This window comes from Somniosus microcephalus, chromosome 1, assembly GCF_052327205.1.
Source record: "Somniosus microcephalus isolate GS21.2 chromosome 1, FLI_Smic_1.0, whole genome shotgun sequence".
NCBI lineage: Eukaryota > Metazoa > Chordata > Chondrichthyes > Squaliformes > Somniosidae > Somniosus > Somniosus microcephalus.
Window position 1 is genome coordinate 257,806,714 of NC_140987.1, and position 20,087 is coordinate 257,826,800.

The following is a 20,087-nucleotide window of genomic DNA, read 5'->3' on the forward strand; positions in this document are numbered from 1 at the left end:
TACCTTTCTTACAAGCTCCCATTATTTCTTGATTTATACTCTGTCCTACTGTATAGCTACTGTTAGTGGGCCTATAGACTACTCCCACCAGTGACTTCTTTCCCTTACTATTTCTTATCGCCACCCAAACTGATTCTACATCTTGATATTTTAGCCAATATCATTTCTCACTACTGTTCTGAACTCATCCTTTATTAACAAAGCTACCCCACCTCCTTTTCCTTTCTGCCTATCCTTCAGAAATGTTAAATACTCCTGAATATTCAGTTCCCAGCTTTGGTCACCTTGCAACCACATCTCTATAATGGCTACCAGACCATACCCATTTATTTCTATTTGTGCCGTCAATTCATCTATCTTGTTAGGAATGCTGCGTGCATTCAGATAAAGAGCCTTTAATTTTGTCTTTTTACCATTTTGCCCTACTCTTACCTTATTTGTCGATGGAGTCTTATGTTTGTACGTTCTGTCCCTTCCTGTCAGACTCTGGTTATCATTACCCCCATCACTACCCTGCACTATTGCCTTGTCCTTTCTCTTTAACTTTCTAAATTTTCCCTCACCTGAACCCTCCCCCCCACTATTTAGTTTAAAGAACAGTGGTCCTAATACCAACTCCTGGGGAACACCACTGTACACTTCACTCCAGTCTCAAAAACAACCATTCACCGCTACTCTCTGCTTCTGTCTCTTAGCCAATTCTGTACTCACGCAGCTAATGCCATTTTAATCCCAAGGGCTTCAATTTTGCTAATAATTGTTATTTCTAAGTTCAACCAACTTAGGCTTTTTTGGGGGTAAAATTTCAAATATTTAATCAAAAAGTAACTTTTTCATGTTTAACTTCAACCAGCTTCTCCAGATGTTTTACCGGCAACAAGAGGAGATTCGGAGGCTGCGGGAGCTGGTGGCACAGAAGGAAGCCCGAGTGAAACAGCTAGAGCTGGAGATAAAAAAAATGTATGTTTCAGTCCCAATATTTCTTGATTTATACTCTGTCCTACTGTGCAGCTACTCTGGCCTGTTTCTGTGCCGTATATCCTATGTAATCCATTGGCTACTGAAGAGGAAACTTAGAGGGGGAAAAAAATCTATGGAAATGCGGCTTGCTGATATAGCAAGGCTACCCTGAGAACTGCAACCTGCTTGAACATAATAATGGGCCAGATATTCCAACCCCCACGGGTGTGTACGAGGTGTGTACACACCCGTAGTGGCCTCGCAAGTGCCGGCTTCAGGCATGTGAAGCGCATCCGCTGAAAACCGGCACTTCCGACCTGTCAAGAATTCTCTTGGCAGATCATCCACCTGCCCTAGAGAAGGGCCTCTGCGGGTGGAGAGTTCCGCTTTCTGCAGAACCTCCGCCCGCTGAAAACATTTAAAAATCTTACACCTGGTAAAAGCAAGGGTAAGGCCTGCTTTTACCAGCATGAGTTTAAAAAAGTAAAAAGATAATATTTTTTCCACTCATTTATAATTTTAAAATACTTTAAAAAAAGTTAAGTTTATTTTTAGCCCCGTAAAAAACATTAATTATTTTTTTCAAAAAATTAAATTTTTGTTTAAAATATTTAATTTAATATAATTTTAACTAATTTTAAATATGTGATTTAAAAAAATTAATTTATTGTTTAACTGTTTTTTTAAAGTAATCCCCATTCATACTTTTGACAGGTCTATGCGGAGAGACCTGTCAAAAGTGTGAAGGGAGATTTCCTTCTTTGATTGGTTTCCCATGGCCCACGTGATCCCAGGGACGCTTGCAAACCGCTTGCGCCTCTGGGATACCTGGGCCTCTGCGCACTTGGAGTTGGAGAGGCCCAGGAGCGGAAGTGTCGGGACCTATGGAGCCAGCAGGTAAGTTCGTAGATTTTTCCCAATTGGAGGCATCCACACATGGAAGCCTCCTATCGGAAAATCCGGCCATATATTTTTTTTATTGAGAAAACAAAGTTTAATTTGTAAAACTGTACGTATTGTACAGGGTGCACACTTTCTGTTTTTTATTTATCTCTTTATACGATGGTGTACATACACTCAATCTTTTTTTTACCATACACTGGCTTTCTATAACCTGCAGCTCAGAGTGTTACAATCTCATCCTGTCTCGTTTACTCTGGTGGTTACTGTAGCTTTTATCCGTGGACAAAATATAAATGCCCTTTTAATCTTTTATGGTCGCCATCCAGTTGTTGATTCGCACATCTGTCGGGGCTGGTGTGAAGGAAAGGGAGAGACGAGCAGCCAGGATGGTCAAAAGATTGAGTTGGATTAAGCAAACAAATCTATTCCATGAAAATCAGTCAGTCTTTTTATATATATGTAAAAAAAGAATTGATTTGCTATATTGTTTCAAAATAAATCAACCTGGAAGATTAACTTGACAGCTTTTAGTCTGTAATATTGTGCATATCTAGCTGTCCTCGGGTGACAACATTCATCAATAATTTTAACAAATTTTGCTTTTTTTTTGGTTTGCTTGCATCACAAGCGTTCTGCAGTCGAGGTTCTCTAGAACCTGTCCTCTGGCGCTGTTGATGGTTGCCAGAGACATGCACCCTTTTGAAAGGCGTAAGGTTTATTGAAAACAAACGTGCTGAAAATAATGAACATTATGTGAACATACCTCAGCCTTCTGATCATGTTTAAGATCACTTCGTTTTAATTAAAGAAAATATTAATAAAGCAAGCTTTTCGTTTTAAATTCCCCTTTTCGCCCTCTTAAAAGGCTTTCGGGGAAAGCTACAAGGGGTTTCAGTAACTGTAGCCATAGGTAACTGGAAAAGAAGTCATGCGGTTTTACAGCGAGTTTGTAATGCAGCCTCGGAGTGCTGACCAAAGGGATACTAAAATAGCTGACGTGCAACTTTTTATTTTTTAAATTTAAAAGAAAACTATAAAAAAATGTCTATTTGACTCCTAATACATTGGCACGCATGCACGGCAGGTTTTCCATCTGTTCGAATGTATTGTGAACTAATGTGCATGGGTTTCAGATACTCACTGTCAGTAAAACCATTTTAAAATTAGATGAGCAGTTTTTCTTGCTCACAATAAGAGAACAGCGTGTAATGCTGCAGCAGCCACTTGATTCCAAGGGCTTGGCACATCCCATCCTTGTTGACTGTGTGTTGCAGAATAACACCGATCAATGATGGGTTTTGTGTTTGGTGCCCGCACAGTTTTCTGGTCAGACTTTCAACCGCTTTCTTAATCAGCCAGCAGTTTCCATCAGCGCTCTTCCAGAATTACCTTCCAACGCAAGCGAAATACTGCGGCTGCTGGAAATCATGAAATAAAAACAGGAAATACTGGAAAACACTCATCAGGTCAGGCAGCATCTGTGGAGAGAGAGAAACCGAGTTAAACGTTTCAGGTCGATGGCTGACGAAAGATCATTGACCTGAAACGTTAGCAATATTTTATCCCTCAACCAACATCACTAAAACAGACGATCTGGTCATTAGCACATTGCTGTTTGTGGGAGCTTGCTGTGCGCAAATTGGCTGCCGCGTTTCCTGCATTACAACAGTGACTACACTTCAAAAATACTTCATTGGCTGTAAGGCTGAGGTTGTGAAAGGCGCTATATAAATGCAAGTCTTTCTTTTTTCTTTGACTATCATTAAAAACTAGTCTGACTGTGACTTAGGGCAGTGGTAACATTAAAAATAAAGGGCTAAAAATTCGGGGCCTTTACACCACCCGTTATCGGCAAAAAATAGCGAAAAAAGCGGCCATCGTTCTTTCGCCATTTTCCAAGGCCCAGCAGTATTGTTGGTAAGATCGATGGCCCTGCAGATTTAAGTGAGGGAGAGGTGATGTCAGTTGGCGTGCATCACCGGCTTAAAATCACCTCAGCGAACTTCTACCCTGGCGCTCTGGGACTTCCTGAGGTTGTGAAAGGCGCTATATAAATGCAAATCTTTCTTTTCTTTCTGTCTCCACAGAATTACTTTCATGTTGCTTTCATTGATTACAATCATTTTTTAAAAATCTCGTTCTTTCAAAAAATGTTCCGTTTGATTTTATAGTCTTGTCGCACGGATTGTTCAAAGAGGATGTTCGTTTAATATCATTTGATCAAGGTTTTCTTATTCTTTTACTGTGAAGTTCTTTACATGAAATTGATACGAATCTATTTCTGGACAGGATTGATCTTGTTGATATTTTAGAACAAATTGTTAAAGTTGTCTCTTGTTTTCTAATCAATTTTTGTCTCTTAAGTTTTTGAATTTTTCTGCTTTTGATACATGCACAATGATAAAAACCTATTAATACAAACCGCGTTTGTCCATTTTAGTTTAGCAAGTAGTTTTTAAGATTTATTGACCTCAATGCAACTGGAACTACTCATTTTTTCCATCAGCACAGTTTAATGAGTCATGGATCAGAGAATTTGCCAACTAGTTTTATGCTTTGATGTAAATAGATTAAACAACACACTGCCATCAGATCATTTAATGAATTCAACATCAAAATCAACAAATCCAGTTGGCAAATCTTCCTGCATAAAATCAGTTGATTCAAAGCAAATTCATGTTTAACGGCCTTAATGTTGTCCCTTGCCAAAAAGCAGAACCTCAATCAATGCAACTGCTTTACAAAAGCATTTTTGCAAATGTTTTGAGTTCAAAGTCAATTTAGAGAGAACATGGTACAAGACTATCAACTGCTACTAAAGATGGTTGTCTGTTTATACTGATATACTGTGGATGGACCCAGAGGCAGAGGGTCGACATGCAGCTAAGCCGAGCTGGCAGAGTCCTGCACCCTCCGACTAGGACTCTCCACTGCTGTCCCTGTCTCCACAATCTGCTGATGCTCACTTGTGAGCTGTGATACACCAGGTGACAACACTACTCTATGTCCCGAAGGTCCCACCGAGGTGTGAGTGTCTGCACTGGTGCTGGGTGCGCTGAATTCTGCTGACGATGCACCCTCAGAGGTTGCAGCTTCCTCTGAGGAGTCTGGACGCTCAGCCTGTTCCTCCTGGCTAGTGGGGACGGGTGCTTGCGATGGTCCTGTGGGGGAGTAAAGGAAAGCGTCAGAGATGTGATGCCAAGGTTACATGCACATTGCATATTGCAGATGATCATTAGTCCATCTGTTAGAGCTTCTGAAACATTATCAGCAACTCATGCAATGTCAATGAGAGTGATGGAAAACTATTCTGTCACCAGCGTGGTGTGATGCACCCATCTGTCCATCCCCCACATGCGCGTCGTCCTCCACTCCTGTGATCTCCAGGACCGCCTCCTCCCAGGGGGTGAGGTGGGCTACTGATGGTGGCCCTCCTGTCCTCGCTCATTCTCTTTTATTGTGAGCTCTCTCTTCTTGCAATGAGGGAGACAAGTGGAGGTTGAGTGAGAATGAAGGAGTGAGTGTACAGAATCCATAGCATAGATGCTTAGAAGGAGACAAAGATGGAGTGAGGTGGCAAGACCAAGGGCCCTCCCTGCGTGTTGTTAGTTGTTTTCATAGCATCACAGTGATAGGGAGTGTGAGGGCTGCATAGTCGAATAGTTAGGTGAATGTGACCATAGAGAGAGAGGGAATGGGTAAGGGTGCATGGATGTCAGTGTCAAGTGGGATGTGGAGGAAGAGATTGCTAAAGCTGTGTGCTGGTGAGGAGAGGCAATGGGGATCAGATTGAGGGTGATGGGAAATTCATACTCACTTTTCCAGTGCGCAGAAGATCATGAAATCTCTTCTTGCACTGAAGCCAGTTTCTGAGGGTTACTGACAACAAGTTGACCTCCTCTGCCACCTGGATCCACACAGCCTTGGTCTGCTGGGGAGGCTTCTTCCTCCCTCAAGAAGGGAACAGCACCTCTTTATGTGCTCTTGCTTCCTCCACTAAAGCCTGCAGGGCAACGTCATCGAACGTGGGAGCAGACCTAGGACTCTGGCTGGCCATTCTTCCTCCAGGACCCTCTTACTGCAAAGGCCAGAAGGTTGGCAGTCTGCAGAAGAAGCAAGGCTTGTTGCAGACCTTAAATGCAGCAGCAATGGTGACGTCATTGGAGGCGACTTTCAGACTGGAAAATTTCATTGGCCATGGGTTCCCACACGTTGGAACTCAATTGGCCAATTAAGTTAAAATTGCATCATTCTCCCACATCGATTTAGAATCGGGTGGCTAACAAGAAATGCAGATTACACGACCCCAGCCCGCCCCTGAATCAAAATCCAGCCCTATGTGTAACAGTTGAGACAAATGATTTCTGTATTGACTGTAATCTATTTAGGATTTAATAAAACAGCAAATTTCCTGATAAAATATGCAGTGCAATACCATTTTAATTGATTGCAATTAATCTTGCATTGATTAGACATTTCATCAGTGCATACTGGTTGTCTCTGTCGCTTCATTTATAACAAGTGAAATGTAGCAATATGAATGCAACTGACAAATCACTGAATATCTTATAAAGAGGTGAAAATGTTAGAAATATTACTTTTATTATCGATCAACTGTAATTGAATTGCAGGATCAGAAGTTGCCATCCAAGAGCAGAGAAGGTTAAGGGGAGATTGAATGGAAGTGTTCAAAATTACCAGGGGTTTTGATATTGTAGATAGGGAGAAACTGTTTCCACTGACAGGCGGGTCGATAACCAGAGGACACAGGTTTAAGATAATTGGCAAAAGAGCCAGAGGAGAGATGAGAATTTTGTTTACGCAGTGAGTTGTTATGACTTGGAATGCACTGCCTGAAAGGGCGGTGGAAGCAGATTCAGCAGTAGTGTTCAAAAAGGAATTGGATAAATACTTGAAGGGGAAAAATTTTGCAGTGCTATGGGAACAGAGGTGGGGGGGCGGGGGGAGTGGGGCTAATTGGATAGCTCTTTCAAAGAGCCGACACAGGCATAATGGGCCAAATTACCTTCTTCTATGTTGTATGATTCCGAGTATAAAACAGGGGAAATGTTTTAACACTATTACCTGATGCGGAATTGGTGTGATGAAAGTGTTCCGCAGTCATACAAAAACTCCCAATGCATTGTAAACGCACTGTCAATGAGTAGAGCAGTATGTAGCAGCATCTTTAATGGTCTTAAGTGACTGCCGAGCGAAGCAGTGTTCATTCAGCAAAATTACAAAAGCCGTTGATTTCAATGGGGGCGGAGCTATTATAATTAGCCGATCAATTTTTTGGGGCGGGAGAGGGGCGCAAAACTCCTGGGAAATTATGGCGTGCTGTAAGGAATGGCCTAAGTCACTTACTCCGTAATTTCCTGGGACTACTGCACTGTAGATTGGGCCCTACGATGTCGATGTGCCCTTACAATGGTGCAAGTCTCCAGGAAAATCTGGACCATTGTGTTCCTAGTTAAGGAGGGGAAATACAGCCCTAATAGTTGGCAGTGAGGCATAAGCCAGCCTTTAAAAGGTCATCCTATTTAGTTTGGTATCCATATAAAGGTACTTTTTCAATCCTTTAGGGCAGTTTTACTCAAGAATGGCAACCCTAAATATTGGCATCAATTGCACCTCCGTGAAGTATGTCTAATCTCCAATCTCTTCCCAATAACAAAATATATTGATAGTGACCTGGAATTTGCGGTTATAATGACGGTGAATCTGTCAGCATTTGTCGACATTACTCGAAAACTGACAGCAGCTTCTGGAGTCTGCACATGCACAGTTAAACGTGGAAATCCTGATGTTGCTGTCAGTGATACCCTACTCCTCCACAGGGTGCGCTGTCGCAGTCCACGCAGATGGAAATCAATTAAAATCACTGAATTGGCATCAACTTCCACTTTTTATGCACTGTTCGCACTGTAAAAACCCTTTAAAAAGTTAAGTCTTGTTGAATGAGGTGTAACTGATTTGTTAACAGCGTACTTAGTAATAATTACTGCTGAACACCTTCTCTGGCCCTGAAGAACTAATTTTATTCTCCATTTTGATAAAAATTCCTAGACCTAGAAATTCGGTTGTTTGCGCCAGCGATTAGCGCCTAAAGAGCCCAAGAATTGGGGCGTTACCCAATGTTCGGGCGGGCGCAGTGAAGATAGCGCCACCTCCCATATTGAGTATCCATTTAGCGCCTGCGCTAACTCTTAGCGCGCGCCCGCATGCGCAGGCAGATCATGACGTCATTTCAGTGTGCAACGCCTTTTTGACGCCCCTGACCAGATATTCGGTGGCGCCCGGAACTTTTCTGCCTGGCGCTATTAGTGACAGTTGGATGGAACGTTCCCAGGCCCTTCTCGGAGTCGGGGGGCACTATTTAAAGGGGACAGCTCTAGTATAAAAGCTGCAGCCACTTGGCCTGTTCATTCTGAGCGTTGCTGGAGAGAGTTGGTGAACTACTGTTGCACAGAATTTTTCAGATTTAGCCTTCAGAGACTTGGGACCTGCAGCCCTGTCTGGAGCAGTTGGAGCGCTAGACATTACTGCGTGTTGCCCGTCTGGCATAGCAATGGGAGCTGCTTTGAAGGGGAACGTCCTCATGGCCGGACACTTGGAAGGGGCACAGAGATGGCGGGAGAGAGGGCCGGGATTGGCCAGAAGGAGGAGGGGCAATGGAGGTCGCCCAATCCGACGATACGCTGCGAGGATTTTCAGGCAGCAGGTGTCATACCTTACCATGTCGGAGGAGCAGTGTCTGCGAAGGCTCAGATTCGGTAAGGAGGTCGTGACTGAGCTTTGCCACCTGCTTGCTGAAGATCTGCAGCCACGTCTACGGTGCAGGACCTCTCTGTCGGTGGCCGTCAAAGTGACTGTTGCCCTGAACTTTTACGCCAGCGGATCCTTTCAGTCAGCCACTGGGGACATCGCGAATATATCACAATTTGCAGTGCATTGTTGCATCCGGCAAGTGACAGCTGCCCTTTATAGAAGGAGGCATCAATTAATCACCTTCCCTGTGACCCTGGAGAAGCAGTCGGAGCGCGCACAGGGCTTCGCTGCTATTGCGGACTTCCCCATGGTGCAGGGGGCCATTGATTGCACACACGTGGCTTTGCGGGCGCCATTACAGAATCCGGAGGAGTTCCGCAACCGCAAGCGATTCCACTCCCTCAATGTCCAGCTGGTGTGTGACCACCGCCAGATGATCATGGCAGTCAACGCACAATCCCCTGGGAGCAGCCACGATGCGTTCATCCTGCGGCAGACCTCAGTTTCTGACCTTTTTGAGGGCCCGGCTCACCCACGAGGCTGGCTTCTTGGTGACAAGGGCTATCCTCTCTGCCCATGGCTCATGACCCCACTCCATTTGCCCACCAACCCGGCAGAAGAGCTTTACAACAGCTGCCATCAGGCAACCAGGAACATTGTGGAGCACACTATCGGTGTGCTCAAACAGCGTTTCCACTGTCTAGACCATTCGGGGGGAGCCCTGCAGTACTCGCCGGAGCAAGTGGGTCGCATCGTCGTCGTCTGCTACATGCTCCACAACTTGGCCATTCGACGAACCCAGCCAATGCCAGCCGACCCTCAAGATCCAGCAGAGCAGGCGGACGAGGAGGAAGAGGAGGAGGAAGAGGAGGAAGAGCAGGCGGACGAGGAGGAGGAGGAGGAGCATGCGGACGAGGAGGAGGAGGAGGAAGATGGGAGGGCTCCTGAAACTGGAAGGGCCGTCCGTCAGAGGCTCATAAGGACTCGGTTCTAGGCCCCTCTGACGGAATGATGGGTGTCATTCGTACTGCGCACTTCGACTCGTACAAAGCCTTTGAAGGCTACCATGAGTGTAAATAGTTACGATTACCATTGTAAATAAAAAAAATTCTTTATTGTCAAAAAAGTGCTTCCTTCCAGCATAACAACGTCATGTCAACAGAAACCATAACTAACAAAATAACAGTTAGCTCTCTGGCAAAGCCGCAAAACTAAACAAACCATCACAAACAATCACAACAGGTGAGGGCGTCCTTGAATTTGGAGAAAGAAACGTCTCAGCACCTCCCTCTACTGCTGGCCCCTTGATGGAGACCGACTTCTCTTTCGCGGTCGGCCCCTTCCCTCCCTGCAGCTCCTACGTAATTGAACCCGAGTGGCGGCGTCAAGGCTGGGGGACGCCTGCTGACTGTCTGGAAGCGCAGAAGCCCCTGAGGGGTGGCCTGGACGACCTCTGGGCTTGGAGGGCGCGGAAGCTGGCTGCTTGAACTGGGCATGGCTGGAAGCAGTGTGCACTGCAGGTGGTGGCAGCTGCACTGCAGACGTTCCAGCGGTGGCATGAGCAATGGTCACCTGCCGAGAGAGGACACCTGCACCATGGTCGGACGACACACTGGCTCTCTGAGGGGACCAGCTCGGATCATCCACCACAATCGACTGCTCCACTGATTCCTGGCCTCGTGTGGTACTGGAAGGGCCTGGGGTGATCCTGGCTGATGCAGATAGGATGGCAGCAGTAAGAGTTCGCGTTGCCTCAATCTGGGTGTGGACGAGGCCAGCAAGTGACTGCGTGGCAGCAGTGAGGACCTGTGTGGCAGGTGCCAGTGCTTCGGAGAAGCCCTGGACAGTTCTTTCCATTGCTTCGGACAAGGCTGGAGCAGTCCATTCCACTGCCTCGGACAAGCCCTGGACAGACCTTTCCAGGGATTGTCCGAAGCTCTGAACAGTCCTTTCCATAGCGGCCTCGAAGCCCTGGACAGTCCTCTCCATTGCTGCCCCGAAGCCCTGGACAGTCCTCTCCATTGCTGCCCCAAAGTCCAGCACACTCTTTGCCAGTGTGTCGATCGACTGAGGCATCTTCCCCACTGCAGCCATAAGCTCAGTGTGCCTGAGCCGGGCCTGGGTGCTCATTTCAGCCAGGCTACGCACCTCCTCTGCACTCTGTGCAGCAGTCATTGTTCCCTGCCTTGCCCTCCGGGGAGCCGGTGCCCGAACTTGCCTACCCCCCTCGCGTTGCTGCAAGCCACTTGTTCCGGCAACTGGCTCCTCATCAGAGCCCCCCCCTCCCCTCCAGGGAACTACTATCCCCAGTCTGCAGATGTGTAGGCTCCCGAGGCTGGAACGGATGGTCCGGCTTCCTCCTGCTCCTCGCCTCCGGAGGCACTGGCACTGGCAGCTTCAGGGCCTGGACCCTGAGCTGGTGATGCAGCATCTGAAAGCAGGGAGGTGGAAGAGTGGCTTTAGCAAAAGGACAGGTTGGCAGCAAGGGATGCCAGATTGCGGCAAGGCTATGACATGGCTCCAGAGTGAGAAAGCATGCTGGCGGGGGGACCAAGTGGAAGGAGACAGTTGTAAAAGGTGAGAACCTTACCATCGCTGTCGACAATGGGGTCGGCAGCTGCAGTGGTAACAGGACCACTCAGACGTCCTCCAAGAATCTGGTGCACTCTCTCCTCGAGATCCGTGAGAGTGACCACTTGTGGAGGTCCTCCACCGGTTCGAAGCTGGTCTTTGCGAATCTTCGCCAGCTTGGACTGCAGGGGAAAGGAGGGGAAGTTATGTTACATGATGCCCTGAGTGATCATCTCATGCCCCCCATGTTGCAAGAGCCCTTACATGATGCCCTGAGTGAGCATCTCATGCCCCCCATGGTGCAAGAGCCCTTACATGATGCCCTGAGTCAAATGTGGATGTGTGTGCCCAGAAAGGGCCATCGGTGCTTGCTGGCAGATGGCCAATGGGGCACAGGCCACCCTGTAGCCATAAAGACAGGTGTAAATGAAGGGATGCAGAAGTATGCAGAAACAACATTCACCCTGACGACCCGAGTGAGGTCGTTGAATTTCTTTCTGCATTGGACAGTGCTCCTGGTCACCATGTTGCTGGAGTTGACCCTCTGGCATACATCCCTCCAAGCTCGTCGGTAGTCCTTATGATTCGGCCTCCTGCCATTGTCTGGGTACAGAACATCTCGACGGCGCTCCACTGCGGCCACCAATTGCTCCAGAGCCTCATTGCTGAAGCGCTCTGCTCTCTGCCTCACCTTCTCCATCTGGTCCAAGTTTTTTGCACCAGAGAAGGGCCTGTGCCGATTCTGAGGCCTACAAGGCGCTGAGTGTGGAAGCTGAGGCTGACTGACCCACCCCTTTAAGAGCCGGCCGGCGCCTGGCAGTCTCCTGGTTATCGGTAATTGAGAGCACCTGCGCTGCGCCCGTCCACGCCGATATTGGGTTGCGCCGGAAGTTTCGCACCTTAGGAGTCTCGTGCAATGTCTGAATTCGCGCCTCAATCACCTTTGGGGGCGATGCAACCCAATATCGTGCCAGGCGGCGATAAGTTGCGTCTGGCTATAAACTTTGCGCAGCGCCAGTTCTAACGCCTCAAGCGGGGCTATACCCAATTTCTAGGCCCTAGACTCTTAAAATAATAAGAATTATTTGTTTTTAAGTTTGTTTATGATATTTCAGCTTCTACCTTAATCCCAAGTGTATGTCACAATCTTTATTTTGCTCCCTGTAAAATGACTAAAAAGGGAAGCATAATCAGTGCTTTTTACTTCTTGGTTTGCTGTCTGTGAGAATTCTTCAATGTGATTGGCTGCTTAGCCTGCTTGATGACATCACAATTGTTGGATGTTTCCCTATAGGTGACGCCAGAATGAAATTAACGTTGGGAAAAGTGAAATCCATGCCACAGAGATTGTTAGATCTTTGTGGGCAGTTTTCTTCAACATCAGTGGCGAGCGCCGTCACTTCTCCGCTGACCACAAAATCTGGGCCATTGAGAAGTCTGTTATTCTCACTCGGTTGATGATATAAATATATTTTACTCGGCCAAGTTTTTGATGTTGAATGCAGTTAAGTTGTTTCCTTACAAGGAGTACTGTGCATGACACGAGAGAGCTTTTTAAAAGCTCTGCTGTTGGTCAGAGTTGAAGGGAAAGTGTCGGCAGATTGGACAGGATTTAACGGTGCTGAACTGTTGGGTAATTACTTAGATCTTCAGGTAGCTGGTTGGTGCTGTGCTGGTCTGATCTGAAGTTGGCTAGGTAATCCTAAAAATGTACAGTGCAGGAGGCCATTTGGCCCATCACACCTATCCCAGTGCTAGCTCTTCATCTACTGTAATCCCATGTACAGCATGCCATTGGGTTAGCTGCACTTATTACTTAATGTGTCACACCCCTGTACATTGTAATTATATATTACTACAGTAATATATATTCTGTTAAAACGTTCCTACATTTTGATATTCTGTGAGAAATTATTAATAAAAATGTCTTATTTCCTCCTGATGATATTTCCTTGCTTTTTTGCAAGCTTGTATCAGCAATAATACTCTACAGGCTTAACTGCAAAAGCATCTGTGTTCTCAAGTTCAGAATATGAAGACAATTAATTAGGGTTTTATGTTTCCTCTTGCCTCTTGCACTGAGCCGCCTTTAAAAAAACGTTTCAACAGAAAAGTGTTAATAGCACTTGAATACTATTTTAAGACAATGATGTATAAATTTAGGGTTTTGAGATACTGTTTCATTTATGCTTTTAAATGAACTTCTTTAAACACAAATTATTCCTAAAATGCCTCATTTGTGCTGTGCCTAAAGAATGAGTTTGTTCAATTTTGTCTCTATTTCCAATTTTCTGTGAAGAAAATCTTTTTGTCGATTATTATCAGAATGTTTAAACAAAACAGATGCAGCACATGCAATCAATCTCTGTACTTGTTGCTATACCAACCTCCTATACTGATAACACAGAGCAATTCCGCCGATTCTGAGGACTTAGCTTCATTAAAAGAACCATTAACAGACTTTACGGGCTCGATTTTAATTCCCAAGGCGGGTTGGAGTCGGGTTGCGTGGTGGGCGGGTTCCAGAGCCACTTCCGGCAGGATCAGCTGCTGATGTCCCATTTTGATTCAATGAGCTTGTTAATTTCAATGAGGCACGATGGCCTGTCCAATGAGTGGGATCGGGTCGGCTGGCCGCCTCTGATGGCGTCATCATAGCAGCTGCTTTTAAAGCTGCCATTCAGCCTAAGCCTTTCTCTTGTGGATTCCTGGACTCATTGATATTGTTCTATACTCAATGACTTCTTCCAGAGGCACGGCAGCTCCTCGTTTTAATGATGACTTCCTCCATGTTCTTGTGGATGCTGTCAGAGGGCGCAGGGAGATTCTCCTCCCTCCTGATGGCCGGAGGAAGCCTCCTCAGCAGACCAAGGCAGCCTGGCTGCACATTGCTGAGGAGGTGAGCGCAAGGTCCATTTGTTCACTGTAGTGTATGTACTTTGCAGAAGGAACTATATTCTGCAGCCCCTGTATACTGCAGTACCAGTCGTGACCACCCCTGTATATAAGCCTGTGTAGTAACTTTTGCATAGTAGTTCCAGTTTGTCTCCACTCAGTAAAGACCTGTTATAACCAACTCCTGCAGTCCGTGTCTCAATTACACACGGACATAATACTGGCGACGAGCAGATCCGAACTTACCTACAGTCTGCACCACCTCATGGGGATCCATCCCTGAAGCGAAGTTGTCAGAGGTCAAGGCCAGAAGGAAGAAAGAAAAATAAATAAATAAATAAAACAATCAGAAGAAACGGGCGTCGACCGTGGGCAACCGCCTCTGATTCATCGGAGTGAAAGATTTGCAGGAGAGGCTGTCGAGAGCGGGGCTTGGTTGTCCTGTCGATGGTGTTCCAGCTAATCGGGCTGGTGGCAGGTAGTACACTGATCCTTCCTGGGCTGCGGCGGGCTAGAGCTCGATCGGGTGGCTTTTCAACGGGGCCGAGCAGCGGTGTCGGGAAGAGGAGAGAGAGAGAGAGGGTGGAGCACACAGGGCGCGGCCGGTGCTACGAAGCCGGGCAGCGTACAGACCCGAGAAGAGGGAGGAAAGTGTCGCGCAGGGTTGCTCCGACGACGGGGAAATAAAAGAAATTAGAGGCGCAGAAAGCCGCGAGGAGCTGCAGTTTGCCACGGGAACCGCGGAGAGCGGCGTTAGCAGCAGCGCGGGGGGAGGTGCGCGAAGACCATAGGGCATCACCATCAAGGCATAAAACGCCAGCAACAGCGCCAGCAGCAGTGGAGAAGATGGAAAGCGCGGGAGGCGCCATTTTGTTCAATCGGGGAAGAAGGCAAAGCGCGGGAGGCGCCATCTTAGATTTCCAAGATGCCGAAGACTGGCAATATCACTGCCTTCGATAATGCAATAGAAGACTGGACCACGTATGTGGAAAGAGTCGAAGTATATTGCGAGGCAAACGAAGTAGCCGATGAGAAAAAGGCATCGGTACTACTAAACTTAATGGGCGCAAGAACGTACGGCCTATTGTGGAACCTGATTACTCCAGCCAAACCGATGGCGAAGAGTTTTAACGAAATTGTTGATATCCTACAGGAACACCTAAATCCTACACCGCTGCTGATAGCAGAAAGATTTAAATTCCACAGGAGAAATCAGCATAAAGATGAGAGCAATGCTGATTACCTTATGGAACTACGCAAGCTAGCAAAGCACTGCCAGTTCGGAGCAGGACTGGCAGATACCCTACGGGACAAATTTGCCTGTGGACTCCTGAGTGAAGGAACCCAGGAGAGGTTACTCTCAGAGAAAGAGCTGACGCTAGATAAGGCTTTCAGCGTGGCAGTATCGTACGAAGCAGCAGCAAGGGGAGCTGTGGAAATACAGCAAAAGCCACATGAATACGGCACCCACGAAATGACACGGGGATTTGAAAAATGTTATCGCTGCGGCAGAACAACCCATGACCAGAAGGACTGCTGGTCCAAGGACAAAATATGCAGGCAATGCGGAAAGATGGGACACATTGCACGAGTTTGCAGGTCTGGGAAGAAGACCAACGACAACAAAAAGGCTACTAAGGAACAGTACAGGAAAGTACAAAAGATGACGGACAGTAGTTCCGAAGACCAGATGAGCGATAGTGAATCCGGGAACAAGAGACTAAGCTGTCTCAAACTTCACAACGTAATCGCAAAAGAGGATCACCGAACCATTTGGGTCACCCTCACGATAGCAGGGTCCCAAGTCAAAATGGAATTGGATACAGGATCAGCCCTGACCGTCATGAATCGACGAGACTATGAGCGGCTATTCTCACACATACCCTTGAAAGAGACATCCATTGTCTTGAAGACGTATACGGGATAAAAAGTATACCCCAGAGGGAAAATAAGGGTGCCTGTCGAATACAACGGCAAGGAAATACAGAAATTGTATCTGTACATACTGCAAGATGGTGGCCCACCGTTATTGGGACATGAATGGATCAGAAAGATAAGTTTAGACTGGCACTCCATTCAGGCACTGACGGTGGCTGGTAAAAAGGATGACGACGTCACACCTGGACGATTGTCAAAAATCTTAGCTAACGCCAAAGAGGTATTTCAACAAGAACTGGGAACTCTTAAAGGCGTAACCGCCTTGATAAAAATAGAAGAGAATGCAATTCCCAAGTTTTTCAAAGCAAGACTGGTACCATATGCAATTCGCCCAGCCGTCGAGGCAGAGCTGGAGAATCTGGAGAATGCAGGCGTGTTATCTAAGGTAGACTGGAGCGAGTGGGTGACACCCATCGTTCCTGTCATGAAGAAAACGTTAAACAATAAATCTGAGGAGCCAAGGAAGGTTTGCATCTGTGGGGACTTCAAGGTGACGGTGAACCCAGTCCTTCACACAGTACAATATCCTCTCCCGAGGATAGAAGATATTTTCGCCTCACTATCTGGAGGGAAGCGTTTTACAAAAATTGACCTAGCACAAGCATATTTGCAGATGGAGGTTGAAGAATCCTCTAGGAAGTATCTCACGATAAACACTCACAAAGGTCTTTACCAGTATAATCGACTGGTATTCGGAGTAGCATCAGCTCCGGCGATATGGCAAAGAGCGATGGAACAAGTCCTGCAAGGGATTCCGGGGACTCAGTGTTACTTGGACGACATCCTAGTGACAGGTGAAGATGACAGTGAACACCTTGCCAACCTAGAGCAGGTGCTCACTAGACTAAGAGAACATGGGCTACGAGCCAATCGCCCCAAGTGCGAGTTTTTTAAGAAACAGATATCGTATTGTGGCCACGTGATTGATGAAGAGGGGTTACATAAGTCCCCTGACAAAATTGAAGCGGTAGTTAAGGCTCCAGCGCCTGAAAATGTGTCGCAACTCAGGTCATTCCTCGGATTGGTGAATTACTACCATAAGTTTTTGCCGAATTTGTCCACAATTCTGCACCCACTGAACGCCCTACTACAAACTGGAGTAGCATGGAAATGGAGCGATGAGTGTAAGCGGGCCTTTCAGAAGAGTAAAGACCTAATCACTTCAAGAGAAGTATTGGCTCACTACAACCCATCGCTACCGATAAGACTGGCGTGTGATGCGTCTCCCTACGGCATTGGAGCGGTACTGTCACATAAATTCCTTGATGGTTCAGAGAGGCCGATAGCTTTTGCGTCACGCTCGTTAACTTCAGCCGAGCGTAACTACGCCCAGATTGACAGAGAGGCCCTCAGCCTGGTGTGGGGGGTGAAGAAGTTCAATCACTACCTGCACGGTCAGAAATTTACTCTACTAACTGATCATCAACCTCTTGTCTCCATTTTCAACCCTCAGAAGGGCGTCCCGATAATGACAGCACAACGGCTACAGAGGTGGTCCCTTTTCCTAGGGGCACACCAATATGACATCGAGTACAAAGGAACTAAACAGCATGGGAATGCTGATGGATTGTCGCGCCTACCGTTGCCGACGGTGGAAGAAGCACCTGCAGTGGATCCTGTGGAGATATTCCACTCGATCATAGTCGAATGTCTACCTGTGACGAATGCAAACATAGAAAAGGAAACACGAAATGACCCGACACTCTCCTGGGTCTATGATTTAACGGTGAAGGGATGGCCAGCACATGGCGAACCACTGTTGCCAGCATTCTCGCCGAGTGTGCAGTGTGCAGAGGAACCTTGATGTGTGGATCCAGAGCAGTAATCCCACCCAAATTGAAGGATAGAGTGCTCAATGAGCTTCATGAGGGTCATCTGGGAGGGGTAAAAATGAAGAACTTAGCCAGAGCGTTTGTGTGGTGGCTGGGAATCGATAGAGAAATCGAAGAGATGACCAAGAGCCGTACAGGATGCCAGAAGGTCCAAAACGCCCCACCACAAGCCACTCTACATCCATGGGAGTGGCCCTCATCTCCATGGCAAAGGGTGCACATTGATTTTGCTGGTCCATTTATGGACTCGATGTTTTTAATTGCGGTGGATGCACATTCAAAGTGGCCAGAGGTAATAAAAATGTCCTCAACCATCACAGAAAAAACTATCACAGTCTTATGAACCATATTCACCAGAAATGGGCTGCCTGAACAGATTTGCTCCGACAATGGACCACAGTTTGTGTCTGAAGAGTTCCGGAGGTTCTCAAAGAACAGTGGTGTTAAGCATTACACACCCGCCCCATATCATCCAGCCACCAATGGATTGGCTGAGAGGTTCGTTCAAACATTCAAGAAGGCTATCAAGGCAATGTGTAATGAAGACATACCCCTACAACACAAGGTGGATAACTTCTTGTTTGCCTACCGGAATGCGACACATGCGGTTACCAACCAAACTCCAGCCATGATGTTCTTCAATCGAAGACTACGATGCCGCTTGGATTTGGTTAAGCCAAACATCAGGGCCTAGAAATTCAGTTGGTTGCGCCAGCCGTTAGCGCCTTAGGAGGAGTAGATTCCGGGTGCGAGGCGGCTTGCGCCCGGGCGAAGCGCGAACTGCACCTCGCCCCAACTTCACTAGAGATTTAGCGGCGGCGCAAAGTCTTTGCGCGCGCTCAGCTGCGCGCGCAGATCATGACGTCATTTCCTCGTGCAACGCCCTTTGTGCGCCCCCAACCGGAACTTCAGTCGCGCTGCCCCATTGTGCGCCTGGCGCCCCTAGCGACTGTGAAGTGGAACGGTGCTCAGCCGATGCGGGGCGCGGGGGGCGCAAATTAAAGGGCACTCATCCTGCAATATAAAACGCTGCCATTTTGCAGCACACCTTCTTGCGAAACGGATCTTTGGAGAGAGACCAAGGTAGATAGCTTTCTGCTTTGGCCCAACACTCGGACAGGTACTTCTGGCTTCAGGCCACAGCTTTCAAAAAGTTTTTGCCTTCATTGACATCTCATTGTTTGCCAGCATATTATGGGGGCTGCAATGGGTGTAAACGCTGGCTTTCTCAATTACATCCAAAGGGCTCAGAGACGCCATGAGAGACTGGCAGCCCTGGCTAGACGGAGAGGGGGCAACAGGCGTCGGCAAAGGAGGCCTTACCCACCCAGGGTATACCGCCAGCAGTTCTCCTATCTCCAGATGTCTGAGGAGCAGTGTGTTCGGAGGCTGCGATTCAGAAGGGAGGTGGTCACAGAGATCTGCCAGCTGCTTGCCGGTGATCTGCAGCCACAGCTGAGGTGCAGGATGTCTCTGTCGGTGGCAGTGAAGGTGACGGTGGCTCTCAACTTTTATGCCACCGGCTCCTTCCAAGCCGCTACTGGCGACATTGCCAACATCTCCCAGTTCGCCGTGCATTGCTACATCCGCCAGGTGACCAATGCCCTTTTCAAAAGGAGACGTCAGTTCATCTCCTTCTCCATGGCCCTTGCCAAGCAGCAACAGCATGCAATGGGCTTTGCAGCATTCGCGGGCTTCCCCATGGTGCAGGGCGCCATTGACTGTACGCATGTGGTTTTGCGGGCACCTCTGGAGAATGCCGAGGATTACCGCAACCGGAAGGGCTACCATTCGCTGAACGTACAGCTGGTGTGTGACCACAGGCAGCTCATCCTAGCTGTCAATGCCCGCTTTCCAGGCAGCAGCCACGATGCCTTCATCCTCCGACAGACTTCTGTGGCAGACATGTTCCAGGCCCAGCCTCACCCACGAGGATGGCTTATCGGGGACAAAGGCTATCCTTTGTGTACCTGGTTGATGACCCCGCTCCGTGCGCCCAGCACCCCTGCTGAAGAGCGATACAACGAGAGCCATCAATCGACCAGGAACATCATCGAACAAACAATCGGCGTCCTGAAGCAACGGTTCCGCTGTCTCGATCGTTCCGGGGGAGCACTGCAGTATTCGCCGGAGCGAGTCTCCCATTTCGTCGTCGTTTGCTGCATGCTGCACAACCTGGCTATCCGCAGGACTCAGCCACTGCCACCACACATTGGA

At 47.6% G+C, this 20,087-nt stretch overlaps 1 long non-coding RNA gene across 1 annotated transcript in view; it reads left to right on the forward strand.

Moving 5' to 3' along the window:
• Positions 1–20,087, forward strand: part of LOC147124746 (uncharacterized) — a 130,004-nt gene that overhangs the window by 44,218 nt on the left and 65,699 nt on the right. The window contains exon 2 of the long non-coding RNA XR_015078990.1: positions 854–960. This is a non-coding gene — a long non-coding RNA (uncharacterized LOC147124746). The remainder of the gene's footprint in view (positions 1–853; positions 961–20,087) is intronic.